At 34.3% G+C, this 14,776-nt stretch overlaps 1 protein-coding gene across 3 annotated transcripts in view; it reads right to left on the reverse strand.

Moving 5' to 3' along the window:
• Positions 1-10,388: 10,388 nt before the first annotated feature.
• Positions 10,389-14,776, reverse strand: part of LOC145293055 (uncharacterized) — a 75,800-nt gene continuing 71,412 nt past the window's right edge. For 2 of the 3 annotated variants that reach the window (XR_013869646.1, XR_013869648.1), the window contains one exon: positions 10,389-14,731. The gene's annotated coding sequence lies outside the window, so the exon portion shown is untranslated. Of the gene's footprint in view, positions 14,763-14,776 lie in introns of all 3 variants that reach the window. The other variant, XR_013869647.1, reaches the window with a different exon arrangement.

Below are 14,776 nucleotides of genomic sequence, written 5' to 3' on the forward strand. Positions count from 1 at the left end.
TTTTTTTTATCTGAAAACTACATTTATCGACTACCAAATCTTGTCCCAATAATGTAGAAGCACCGAATATTCTGTTGTCAGAAACCCTCATTATTACATCTTCCCTTCGGGCTAAGATCCAAGTGTAGTATCTGTTCTGATATTACACTTAAGTTAATTTGTCCTTAGCCAACATAGAGGAAACCTTCCTATACTAAGGCAATTTGTATTTTTGCAACTGCCGGAATGCCCTTTGCCGGGGGGGGGGGGGCTAATTTTCCCCACATAAAAAACAACCTTGTGTTATATTTTGTTTTTGTGGGAAAGCAAATAAATATTTATTACATGAGGTATTTTTTCGAGTTAAAATCTATTGAGAAATACACATTTTTAGTGACACACTTTAAATACCTATACATTGGATTATAAATGAACACGTAAGGCTTCTTGATGTAAAACGCGAAACGAAACGCCGATCCGAAAATGAACTGGAAAACAAAAGAAGCACTTTCTTTCATTATTCTAAAAAAAATGTTCAGTCGTTTTTTTCCCCCCGTTTTGGGTCATGGCATTTCGCTTTTATATCAAGAAGCTTCTTCTTCTTATTATTATTATTATTATTATTATTATTATTATTATTATTATTATTATTATTATTATTATTATTATTATTAACAACAACAACAACAACAACAACAACAACAACAACAACAACAACACCACCACCAAAACGAAAAAAAGAATAAAATGATAAGTGACACTCAAAAATTAGAATATTAAAAAAAAATCGGATAACTGTCTAAGGGAGGTAAATCTATTTTCCTAAAGAAAAACATAAATTGCTATTTCAATCACACACACACACACACACACACACACACACACACACACACACACACAGAAAGATAACAGGAGTTGCCTCACTTGTATTATTTATTTCAAGTTGTTTCCCTTGATATCTTTCGTTTGCTTTTTGCACCTGATTCTGGTCGATGTGTTTACAGAGTTATTTCCCTTGCATCATAATATTTCTTTAAATTTGTTTTTATGAATCCTTAATATGTTTTAAGGGCTCAACAATTATGCAGAATAAAACAATCAAAAAGGGCAATTCAGAAGCTTAACTTATTGGTCTAAGGGAGGTAAATCTATTTTCCTAATAAAAGTTACTTCCCTTGAAATTTTTCGTTTGATATTTCACCTGATTCTGGTCGATGTGTTTTGCATCATGATATTTCTTTGATTAAATTATTATTTTTCACTACTTTACTTAATGAAAAAAATTTGGTATTTGTAGAGTTTAATCAATACATTAAAAAATGAAAATATCAAAAAAAAAAAAAAAAAAAAGGTCATATTGTACTTATCCGTTATGGAACGAAGTCCTCCGAAAAAAATTTTACTTAATTTCATCAAGTAGTTTCTTTTTTACATCGAACAAAACAATTTGTTATGATACTGGACAAAAGGTCGATTTTTAGGAAAAAAAAGGCTAGTATTAAAGATGGGGAGGGAGTATCGGCGCTTTAAGTCGAGTTATCATCCCGTGGCGGTGGCGTGTTCAAAAAAAATCCAAGATAGCTGGCTTCAACGCGCTTTTATAAAAACGTTTTTTTTTTTCAGCTGTAAAATAAATAAATAAATAAATAAATAACTACTCGATCAAATTAAGTGATTTTTTTTTCAGAGATCTTTAGTAGCAGTAACAGAAATCGTCAGCAAAAATTCGCGGTAAACACTGGAATATTTACATTTACTGTCTTTCGAAGCTTATAACGTCTTGAAAAATGTAATTCAACCCCTAATTTTCTTTTCTTTTTTTTAATTAAAGGAACAAATACCAAAATTAAAAAAAAAAAAAAAATAACAGGTTTAATAGCAAATTATGCAGTATTTGTTTGTTTTTTTGGTTTTCCTTAAAAAAAACAACGAAATTTTACTTCCTTCGATCATAAAAATATATATAAATTCCAAAAAATCAATTACCTATAAAAACTACTATTCGATGAGTAGTTCAATTGTTTATTGTTAAGAATTTATCCATATTTATAATTATATTTCGTGTCCTTTTTAAATAAAATTGCTTTTTTAAACAAGGATTACAAACAAACGCGAACTCACATTTTTTTTTTTTTTAACTATTCAAATAAAGGGAGATACGTATGGTTTTATTCGCCTTTATATTCTGATGCCTGAAAGGGAAATAATTTATATGTCTTTTTAATGCGTGCTGTAAACCAAATTTACTATTTCGGTCCTCCATAATTACAAACCAAATACATTCATTTATAAGTTTTTATTGTTAAACAAAGAAACCAGTTGACCGATATTTTTAAAAAAAATTTTATTCTCTTAATGAAATACATGAGTTTTGGATTGATATATTTTAATACTTCTTTATTGACTGATTTTTTTTTATGTATCTAAAAAAAGAAAACATTGAATGAAATGGAAAAAATTGTTGTAAGCATCCCATATTTACTTGACATTCTAAGCATAACAAGCTTCCACTTAAAAAAAAATTCAATGTGGTTTTTAAAAAACTGTGGATTTTACAGGTAAATTTCCAAAAAACTATTCTTTTTTTGTTGTTTTGTTTTAAATTAGAATATTTTATTTATTGATCTTTCATCTTCAATTTCTGATATATAAAACTTTGGTACATAAATTAATTATTAAAATTTTAATAGATATGTCCAAAATATTATATTTGGTTTATTGGAAACAGCATAAAAGTTCACATTGACCCTGAAAATATCGTAATTTCAAAATTGGGGGGGGTGAATTAAAAAAAATGGTTGTCTAAAATATTATATTTAGTTTATTGGAAAGAGCATAAAATTTCACATTGACCCTGAAAATATCGTAAAAATTGAACCATTAGAAAAATTTTGATAGATTTTTTAAGTTTAAAAATTGAATAATATTTAACTTGTAAAATTCAATTGATTTCATTACGTAAAAAAATGGCTGCATGAAGGCGCGCCGGCACATTGTAAACACTGTTTTTTAAAAAATAATATTTCTATTATTTTTTAAACAACTTTAATAGTTTATTTTGGAATATATTCTATAAAGAAAATAAACAACCCACTTTAAAAAGAGAAATTACGAGTTTTTATATTTTATTCGCAGTTTTCTGTGAGGGGGTGTCAAAAATTCCCTCAAAATTCTGTTACACCTAGATCTTCAGTCCAAAACGGCTGTGTACAATATAACATTTTTTTTATAGTTTCATTTTTTTAATGTCTTAATTAGAATGTACGAGTACCCAAAATTTTATATCATTAAACGCAAAAATTGCAAAATGCGACGATATTGTATTTTTCGTAAACAACTGTTGCGGACCAGGATATAATACCCTAGCTCGCCACAAGAAAATAATGAAACGAATGGAATTGAAGGAAACAAAAACTCAATTGATGGATAAGATAAACGTCGTTTATTTACTGTTGAAAGAATGTTTTAGATATAACACGTGTTCATGTCTGCGCGAGTGTAACCAATGTTCGTTGTGGGACTGGTGTTATAGAAAGAATAGGAAATATGTGTTCATCTCAAGTTCGGGTCACTATCGTTTGTTCACGCATGGGAAGAGAAGTGAGTGTTGTAGTGGAAATTAGAATGATAGTCCAGCGTGTAGACAAAGAAGAGGATATGAGAGTTGACATCAGTTAGTAGTCAGCTACGCGAAGATGTTCTCAGGGAACAGTAGTAGATAGGGAGAGAAAGGGTGGGAATGAGTACATACGGTCTGTTAGCTCGTGCCCCATACATAGTAGTAAGGTGGTGTGAGGTACGCGTGTGCGCGCGCCGAAACGGCGGCAGCTAGCGTGCCAACCAGCCACCTAGGAGGCTTGTCTCGAAAAAAAGGAAGAAGACGGTTGTTGCTCTTTGTTTTATACTTGTTTCCGGTGGTCTCTTGCGCATGAGTGTATTTCCCTAGAAAGCGGAAGTGACGTCGTCCATGTGTGCGTTCGTGTGCACGTGTGTGAGTACATATGTGTGCGTTAGTGTGTGTGTATATACACGTGAATGTGAGTGTATGTACACGAACGTGAATATATGTACGTGCGTGAACGCGGGCGCGTATGCCTGTGTGCGCGCATGTATATGACACAGCTTGAAATACGAATGTGTGTTTTTGTGCGAGACTAGAAAAGGTTCGCACAGAACACATTCAAGTAATTGTAAGAAAAAACGATTTTTTTCAACAACTTTAGTAAAATAGATTTACCTCCCTTAAGTTAAGATTCTGAATTACCTCAAAAGGTTTCCATACAGAAATATTGAGATTGATTCTGCACAAACCGCCTACACAGAAACCGGCTTCCAATGACCGAAAATGTTTAGATCCACTTTTATATTTTGCAATCAATTAGACACCTAATAGTCCTTGGCAATCGATCTGACATGACAGGCATGATCCTGGGTTATGTGGAACCAAACTCTTAATTTTAAAAAGATTCTTATCTAATAGAGTAAATGTCATAATTTTTAGTACTGGATAGTCTCTAAAGATGCTCACTCTCTACGTTTTCTTTTTCTTTTTTCTTTTTTTTTTCTTTTTTATTCTTTTTTTTTTTTGTTTTTTTCTTTTGTCTCTGTCATCCCTAAACTCAACAACTTTAGTAAAATAGATTTACCTCCCTTAGACTAATAAAGTTGATATAAATGCGGGTGTACCTCAGGGATCGATCCTTGGACCTTTGTTGTTTCTGATATTCATAAATGACTTACCTGATAAAATTGTCTTTGAGATAGGTATATTTGCCAACGACACCATGTTCTATAGCAGGCACGAAAGTAAAACTAATGAGCACATATCTAAAGTAATGGCAGAAAACCTTCAGTCTGTAGTGGAATGAAGTCAAAAATGGATGTTAGCATTTAACGCTGTCAAAACAAAGCTTGTTTCTTTTAATAGTTGCATGAAACCTTACCAACCACCAATAGCTATGGCCAGAGATACTTTACCTGAAAGCACTTCGTTCAAGTTCCTTGGCTTAACGTTCATAGGAAACATGAGTTGGAATAGATACATCGAGATCATTGCCAAGCCTGCTGCAAATAAGGCGGGCTCTCTATACCGTGCTAGAAAGTTACTTACGCCTGAAAGTATGCTGTACCTCTACAAAGCCACCATTCACCCATGTATGGAATACTGTTGTAACATTTGGGCTGGTGGATCTGCTACTAGTTTCTCGCTCCTGGACAGGGTCCAAAAGAGAGTCGCCAACCTGTCATCTAAAGTTCAACCCCTGTCTCATCAACGAAATGTTGCATCCCTCTGCCTGTTTTACAAGTATTTTAATGGTGGATGCTCTGGCGAACTACAAGTCCTTGTACCCCCTCGACGAAAATACCCCCGAAAAACCAGACAAGCAGCGAAGTTCCACTCCTACACAGTTGAGATCCCTAGATGTAAGAAAGCCTTCTACTCTAATAGATTCTTCTCCAGAACTGCTAGACTTTGGAATTCTCTTCCAGTTTCTTGCTTCACCAACTGTACTGAAGTGTAATGTGAACAAACATCTTGCTGCCCAACTCCCTACATAGTACCCCTGAAACTTATGTTCCTGATAGTAGTCCCTTACATCAAAGTTGCAATGTGCTTTGTTTAGGGTGAAAATGTAATAAAAAAACGTTAAGATTCTGAACTGCCTCAAAAGGTTTCCATACAGAAATATTGAGATTGATTCTGTACAAAACGATCGCCTAAACCTTGAATGACACTATCCAATCCCATATTCAACATGAATCTGTTATAGTTTTCACATCTTACTTACGTAATGCCATCTGCTTCATTGTTGTCTATATATATATATATATATAACACTGTAAGGAGTTTACATAGATGGATAATATTTCGATATTTCCATGTCGCCGTCAGAACTCCAAATGAATATTCTGAAAAATACATTTGGAGTTCTTATGATAGCATGGAAATATCGAAATGTTGATTGATCCACATAGACTCATTACAATGTTTATATAATTTTATTCATGTATAAGCTCTATGCATGTATTGAGTACTTTTGCAAAAGATTAGTTTTTAATTCATGTTTACAATATACTTTAACTTAAATTAATCAATAAAAATATACATATATATATAATTTATTAATTGCATATATATATCTTTTCTTATATATTTTTTATTTAATTTTTAAATAAAGGAATATTTGTTTTGTTTTGCTTTTTCTACAAATGGTGTTATTCAATGCTGAAGCACAATAGATATTTTTATTACAAATGATTCAAAGTGTAAAATTATTTGAACACAAGTTCATATTTTACCCATACGTATGGGTAAGATTTTAACAACTGCGTCAGTGTGTAAAAATCCATATTTACCTGATAGCATTTGAACGCGGTGTAGAAGATTCTATAGTCTGCAACAATGTCTATTAAGTCAGTCACGTACTTCTGAATAAAGAAAGAAGATAGAAAAATCCTTTTTTGGTGATCATGCATCCTGGGTTCAGATAGCAGTCTGTCCTATGAGATGGAAGCTTCATAAAGGTGTCTCCAAGGTTCCATGCTGGATTCTGTTCTTTGTCTACTCTATATTAATGACATGCAAGAAGTGATGAATGTCTTCCTATTTGCAAATGACGTCAAATTAGTAGCTCATAAAAACAAAATTACCTGAAAATAGTTCGTTGAATTGGACTTTATGCCTCAGTCGATATGCTACCATATTGCAGTCAGTACTTACTTCCAATTATGACACGGCTCTGTTTAAGGAGGCGAGCCAGACAAAAGATTTTGACTTTGGTCGACTTGTCTTTCAAACCATCTAATATTGAATTCAGACTACAAACAAAGCAAGGGGGCACTCTATTTGTCATTTGATGTTCTTTCTGCAAAATCATTCTTTCAATATTTCTCTCTTTTTATGTCTCCTTCGTCTGACCATTGTCGTAGTATATTATCGAGGCTGTGTCTTCATATTTAATATGTGATATCCAACATGTTTTCAAAGCCAAGAAATATAGACAACATGGGAGAGCGTTCAAAGACTATCAGTTCTATCATATAAACACTGTAAGTTTCCGAACCTGATTAGATAGAAAGCTTAACCTTTTTTCCCTTGACCGCCAGCAAATTTCATTTTGGTCTACAATCTTTTGAATGACCATTATGATATCCCGCCGGGCCTATTATTCACTCTTACGCCTGAAAGAGGTCTAAACAGACATTACAAAACCTATTTCGGACGAAGGCCACTTTCTCAATCATGATCCATAAACATTAGAATAGATTTCCAACAGAGGTCATAAATCTGCCAACAATGCAGACGAATTTCAAGGTGAATTTGAACATTTGTTATTGTAGTTTGATACTTTTACTGTAGTTTGCTACTTTTCTGTGGAGATTTTTGCTACCCTTTCCCTACCTGACAGCTAAAGCATGTTTGTTTTATGTTTTACCAAATTGAATTGCATCAAATTGAATGAGATGAAACAGCAGTTAGCAAATATTTTTTTTGTACATCGCCTCCCATTTGGACAAAAATCTCCATTCCGTAGATTATTTCAGCCAATCACAGAAACAAGAATATTCACTCCTGAATATTTGTGCATACTATAAAAACCCAAACACAGATCTATCTTCTTCTTTCGTGGTATTTTTCTTTCAGACTTGACACACTTGAGAAAGTCCTTCAAAATAGCCTTGGCCCTTGTCCACGAGCAGGTATTATGCACATGATGAGGGACATTCACAGACTACTATACTAATACATCCAGTGACATATAGTGACACACATACACGCCCTTCGCTGAACGTACATACGCGCAAGTTCACATATGCATACAGTCTCTCAATAACCAGATAGAGAAAAACTAATATACACACACATCTACAATAGCATAATGATTCGAAACACATTGTCATATGGAAACAAATATGTCTACTCAATCACCCCTTACACAAAGTAAAAATTAAAGTACTGCCTAAAATTTTGAATAAAAATGTACAGTTGTTCGCATAGCATGAAGCAAAGTGTTTATTTTCTGACAAATCTGTTTCCAAGCGCTGGACACTCAGGAGTAATATTTCTATTCTATGAGGTCAAAATTTTAGAAATAATTTTTTTTTTTTTTATATTTTGGAAATTGCTCCAGACAAGGCATGAAGCTACTTGATGCAAGGAGCTAAAAAATACTACTTCAAAGTCAAAAACTAGACCATGATAAATGTTAGATGGATAGATTCTGGCACAGAAAATAGCAATTCTTCTCCCTTTGTCAGAAACATCGCTCATGGAATGTGAGGACTAAGGGCAAAATAAGGAGCTGCCGAAAATAAATCCGAGGTTCACCTTATACTCTCGCCTTATGAGTAAAATAAATAAATATACATTTATAACTATTCAGATAATTAACGACTCGGTTTGGTTGTTTTGTTTTATGGCATATCAACACTTTTTGGGTTATTTAATGTTGAATCTGGTAATTTGGGAAAAAGGTTTTATATTTCAAGTTTTTTTTTTATATCTTCAAATATTTATTTATGGAGTTTAGTTTGATTGTTTTCTTTTACGGTATAATAACCCTTTTTGGTTTATTTAATACCGAATCCATTAATTTTAGAAAAAAAAAATTTGCTTCAGGTTCTTTATATTTATAAATATTTATTCATTGGAGTTTGGTTTCGTTGTTTTATTTTTTTTTGGGAGGGGTATAGCATATCACAATCTTTTTCAGCTTATTTAATGTTGAATCCAGTTTTTTTTTTTTTTTTCAAATATTTATCCATGGCTTTTGGTTTGGTTGTTTTGTAGAAGAAAATTTGTTCGTTTGTTTTTAGCGGGGAAAAGGCTTTGTAAAACATAACTGAGCTTTGCAAAGGGAACAGAAAACAACAATAACATCAATGCCAGGTGCATTTTAGGTCAGGAATCCAGCATCTTCAGACAACCTGATGTGGTAACACCAGTGATAAGTAACGAAGCCTTCATTTTACAAATTATAGACTGAAAGAGACCATACTTTACAACCCAGAGATTTGCAGCGCTGGAGTGTAAAGATTGACAGATCACCATTTTGTAATAGTATTACTGCATCCATCCTATTTATTGGAAATTTATCATTATTGCTGGGATTTTAAAACTTGAAGAGTTGTCTCCCGTTGACGTTTATTTCAGTAATGTAAGGACTTTGGTAACCTGGAGTTGCCTCCCTTTGTCTGTATTGATGACATGCGTTTTGGGGATTGGTAACTCTCCTCTTTGAAAGTATTTATAAAGGCATGTATGCGAAGTGTTTTTTCCTCTTCTTGTTGTAAACATGTAAAATAAACAGCCGTGTCTTTCTGCATCTCTGTGTGTATAAAAAGGCTAAAGAATGTTATTTAATTTGTTTTCTTTCACCATCGTCAATATAACTTCTATAACGTTACCAATACCGCATCAACCACACCGGGTGTCCTTAACCTCGTCGGATTCCACCCAATATGACAGGTGTTCTTTCGATCGTACATTGTCCCGTCACAAGTTGGCCTGTTGATCGTCTTCACCCACTGTGTTTTCATAGTGGGGCGCTTTGCCTCTCCATCGAATCGTCTCCTACCCTGTGTAGGTAGTCTCCGGGTACATCAATCACTTCGCTGGTTCTTGCGGCTTGCTGCAAAATGAAGAGTCTTCACCACAAACAAACAGAACTCCGGGTTATAACAATAACAAACTATTTATTAATTTCATTACTTCATAACAGCTACTGTCTAAATTGAGGTGACTGACTATAGCAGTGAAACGATGTAAGACCAGACCAGTAAAGTCACAGATTTCCCTTTAACACAGGCCCTGAGGGCTCCCAAAGCTGGCTACGACTCTACTCTCTTTAGAATTCCTTTTTCTAAATACAACCCCTTTTTCCCCACCTCTCCCTCAGAGAGTGGTTACAAACACCCTTCCTTTCTTCCTCTTAGAGCTTACCCTTTGTCTTGTGCACTCAGCACCTCTCTCTCTCTCCCTTTTATCCTATTAATTTGTACTGAGGTTTTTACTTATTATCAAATTAGGAGTGATTAGTCATTCCAGGTCGAACAATGCCTGGCGGCGACCCCTACCCTTGACCCCATTCTAAGTTGTCAGCCTTAATCAGCTATGGGGTCTCTGGATCTCTTCATGCTTCTGAACAGAGGTTTTAAAAACAACCTTTCATGTTAACAGATATATAACGACAATGAGATAAAAACAATTATCATTTGTTTTTCCTCTTTCTGGATTTTTCCCATAGACATTTCTGTTTTGTCCCAATCAGACATCAACACCCCCTCTTCTGCCTTCTCTTCCTCTATCCAGTCCGGTCAAACACCCCCTCTTCTGCAATATGCACCTCGCTGCATGCATTCATGACACCAATAGTGTCATACTTCCAGTATGAAGTCATTTAAGGAAGAAAGGTGTGTGTCCTTTATTTACTTCAAAATTAACCCAACAAAGGCCATATCAATACATCTACGATAACAAAAAAAAACAAAAAAATTAAACACATTTAAACATTGTTTTTGACCATCTGGAATTTTCGGTTGTGATAGATAAAGTTTTTGCTGTTTATAAAAATAATTATGGATGCAAAGCTTAGTATTCTCCTGGAACTGCGAGTTCAATGTAAGATGGCTTTGATTAAAGATGGTATCTAGGGAATTGTTGATGGAACGGAATCTGTTCCCAACAAAGGCTTGGTGTTCAATCACACAGAACGTATATGTGTGGCACTATACCTTAATGCTCTGGTTGTGGTGGTTGTTAATGCATGGCCAGGTGGCAATTTGGCCGTAAGTGGAGAGATACAGAGAAAAATGGAATCCTATGATTCCCTTTCTTTTATCGACATCTTTTTCATCCAGACAGCATGAGGTAAGTACGTGTTATTTTCCGTTTCTGTGAACGAGAGGTGGGGGGGGATCCCCTTGGGGGGGGGCATCCCTTCTCCCTCAACACTAGTTAAGGTTAGTTAGTTAGTTTTAAAGAAGCAATGTTGAAAATCAATAGTATGATCAATAAATTGTATGTTAATATTGTAATATATATATATTGTATACATTTTATAAAATAAATAGTTAATTATATTTCTCATATATATTGCGACCCATGTTGTTTGTTTTTTGTGTCTGCCATAAATGAGAATGAGGCGGCCCTGAGGACAAGGAAGGTTCCAGCCAGAATGCCATCAGAGGTCAAGACGTTTTCCTAGAAGGAGCCACACACCCACATCCAACATCTCAGGTATGCTTTTCCTATTGATACTCAGACCCTAATGACCGGCCCATCGCCACATCATCATGGAACCATTTCTAACACATTTAGTGTTTCATTAGGTGTATCAGCATTTTTGTAGGAATTTTTGACACCCCGAACACGAAACTGCGAATAAAATATAAAAAAACTTGTAATTTCTCTTTTAAAAGTGGGTTGTTTGTTTTTTTTATGGATTATACTTCCAAAATAAACTATTAAAGTTGTATAAAAAGTAATAGAAATATTATTTTTTTATTTTTTTTTAAATAGTAATGAAATTAATTGAGTTTTACGAGTTCAGTATTTTTCAATTTTTAAACTTTAAAAATCTATCAAAATTTTTCTATTGTTTCTATTTTTACGATATTTTCAGGCTCAATGTGAAATTTTATGCTCTTTCCAATAAACCGAATATAATATTTTAGACAAACGTTTTTTTTTAATTCACGCCCCCCCCCCCATTTTGAAATGTCTATTAAAAAGTAAATAATTAATTTACTCACCAAAGTTTTATATATCACAAATTGAAGATAAAAAAATCAATAAATAATATATTCAAATTTAAAACAAAAAAAAGTAGTGTTTTTTTAGAAATTTACCTGTAAAGTCCGAAGTTTAAAAACTGTTTTTTTGTTTTGTTGTTGTTTTTGTTTTTTTAAATGAAACCTTGGTCTTTGCTCCTTTAATTGAAAAAAAAATTAGGGTTTGAATTACATTTTTTGACTAGTTATAAGCTTGGAAAAACAGGGGGTCGAATTATTCAATATTTTTCACAAAGTTTCTGACACACCTAGTGTTTCATCCAACACAAAATAGGGTCCAGAAACAGTTATGAAACCAGCAATATAAAATAAGTCGAGTCTAAGTATATATTATAAAAATGAAATTGAGTTTGTCAGTTTCATCTTATCTAGCAAAGCCAATGCTGGGGGGGGGGGGGCGAGGAGAGAGATATAACGTTTTAACATATTGATATCCCAAGCAGACCTGTTTATTTTTCATGGGAAACAAGCTCTTAATATGGAGAAACCTTTTCCGAGAAGTAGATGATGCCCTTTTTTCTTCCCTGCAACCTTTTTCCCACAGAAGAGACATTGTGAGCCTATCATTATTTTCATGGCAAGTGCATGACTGAACTTCAATCTATGCCCTCCCCCCGACACAAAAACATTCATCTAGTTATAACGACCATCTACAATTTACCCCCACTGTATATCTGTGCCTAAATCTAAACACATATTCCATGAATAAAGTTTCTTTCTTAGAACAGCCCGGCTGTAGAACTATGTTCCACTGGCCTGCTTTTCAGCTAACTACAATATAGTCGTCATCAAGTCCAATGTAAACAAGTTCTTGTTGAGCCTCCCCCTAAATAAACCATTTCAACCCCATTTCCACCACTAACTATTAATACAATGTTGTCTCAGTGACAACCATAGGCTCATTACCTTTATTCTTGAGTGGCCTTCAGGCCTTGATGAGTTGTGACTCCCATTTAAAGTTTTTTTTTTATTTTTTTTTTTTTTTTACAAGGTGATCACCACTTATCAAGGCCCGGAAGCCACTCAGGGATAAGGGTTATTGCATGTACAGTACGTTAGTGTGGGTATTTAATAAAAGTGTCTACTTAAGGGGGCGGTTCATCAGGAATTTGTTTATGTTGGACTTGAAGACATCCAGGTTGTAGTCAGGTGGGAAACAGGCAGACGGAATAGAGTTTCACAGGCGTGCAGTTCTAAGAAAAAAGCTTTGTTCATGGAATCTACGTTTTGATTTAGGCACAGATATAGAGTGGGGAAAACTTTTGAGAGTGGTTTCAGCTAGACGGGTGTTTTTCATAAAAGATTGGCACGGGGGGACTAGAGATTGGAGCTCAGACGAGAACCTGCCATAGAAATAACGATAAAACAAAGATAGGCCCGCAACGTCTCTTCTGTGGGAGAGAGGTTGCAGGGAAGAGAAAAGGGCATCCCCCACTATGCCACGAAGTCTATTTTGTACTCTGTCAAGGCATGATAGGCTGTTTTTAGTAGCTCCTGCCCAGATGTGGTAGCAGTATTCCATCCTTGGGCGTACTTGGCTTTTATATAGATAGAGAATTCCATCAGTAGTGAGATATCTTCTGAAGCGGTAGAAGGATCCCATCATCTTTCCAGCGACCTTGGCAACAGACTTGATGTACGTGTTCCATTTCAGATCAGGAGTAAAGGTCAAGCCTAGAAGCTTGTCAAAACATGGGGCTTCTCCTAGACGAGAGCCATCCATTTCAATTGATGTCAGATGGGGACCAGAGCGTTGATGATGTAAAGATAGGAGCTTGGTTTTAGATGCATTAAAGGTAACCAGCCACGTCTTCCCCCACTGAACCATGCGCTCGAGATCAGAGGAGAGAGAATCAGAGAGAACTTTGTAATTTACAGCCTTTGATTTGTTGCCGTAGATAGTCGTGTCATCAGCATAGATGTCAACGAATGATTTAAGTATGTGTTTACGGAGATTACAAAGCTTTAAAAATATCCTCAATTGTTCATCTACAAGGCAAACGCCTTTAATATTCACAAACTAAAACAAATAAACACTACAAAATTTTCCCTCCATTACAATACCAACGATATTGATAACAAAACAAAAAAAAAACTAATGTAGTTCTCATCAATAATACTACACCCATTCCCTTGCAAAAACAATGACTTCAGGATTTACTCAACTTACAAACCTGTTCCCACATAATTCCTTGGGACACTTGTTCACTAGCCGGCATTTTCAAATATAAAACATCTTTGAAATTTTAAATGTTTTTTGTTTTGTTGTTTTTTCTTTAAATTTTCTTTCTTTTACACTTCATTATTTTCCTTTCCTTTTCAGTTTTTTTTTTTTTTGTTCTTTTCTTATTTTTTAACGAAAGTGTCATGACTTTTTAATAAGGATGCTAATGCTACTGAAAATTTCTTCTTCGCATCGATATTAGTATATGTCAATAAAATATCTCTTCTTTTCACAAATTTTCAAATCGAATTCCGGTCAAACTTTTAGTAGTTATAAATCAAGTAATCACTAATTGGATGACAACTCCATGCCCAAGTGTTTAAGATTTCGTCTAACCCATGCTGAAGTTTTTAAACTTTTGGCTAAACTATTCTAAAGTTTTTAAACTTATGGCTAACACATGCTGAAGTTTTTAAACTTCTAAAGTTTTTAAACTTATGGCTAACTCATGCTGAAGTTTTTAACTTTTTGGCTAACCTATCATGAACTTTTTAACCTTTGGGCTTACCCATGCTGAAGCTTTTAATATTTTGGCTAACCCGTGCTGAAGTTTTTAAACTTTTTGCTAACTCATGCTGAAGTTTTTATTCTTTTGGGTAACTCATGCTAAAGTTTTTTTTACTTTTTGGCTAACCTATCATGAAGTTTTTAACCTTTCGGCTAACCCATGCTGAAGCTTTTAAACCCATGCTGAAGTTTTTAACCTTTTGGGTAACCCATGCTGAAGTTTTTAACCTTTTGGGTAACCCATGCTGAAGTTTTTAACCTTTTGGTTAACCC

This window comes from Euprymna scolopes, chromosome 14 (assembly GCF_053919585.1).
Source record: "Euprymna scolopes isolate OS-2025 chromosome 14, ASM5391958v1, whole genome shotgun sequence".
Lineage (NCBI taxonomy): Eukaryota > Metazoa > Mollusca > Cephalopoda > Sepiida > Sepiolidae > Euprymna > Euprymna scolopes.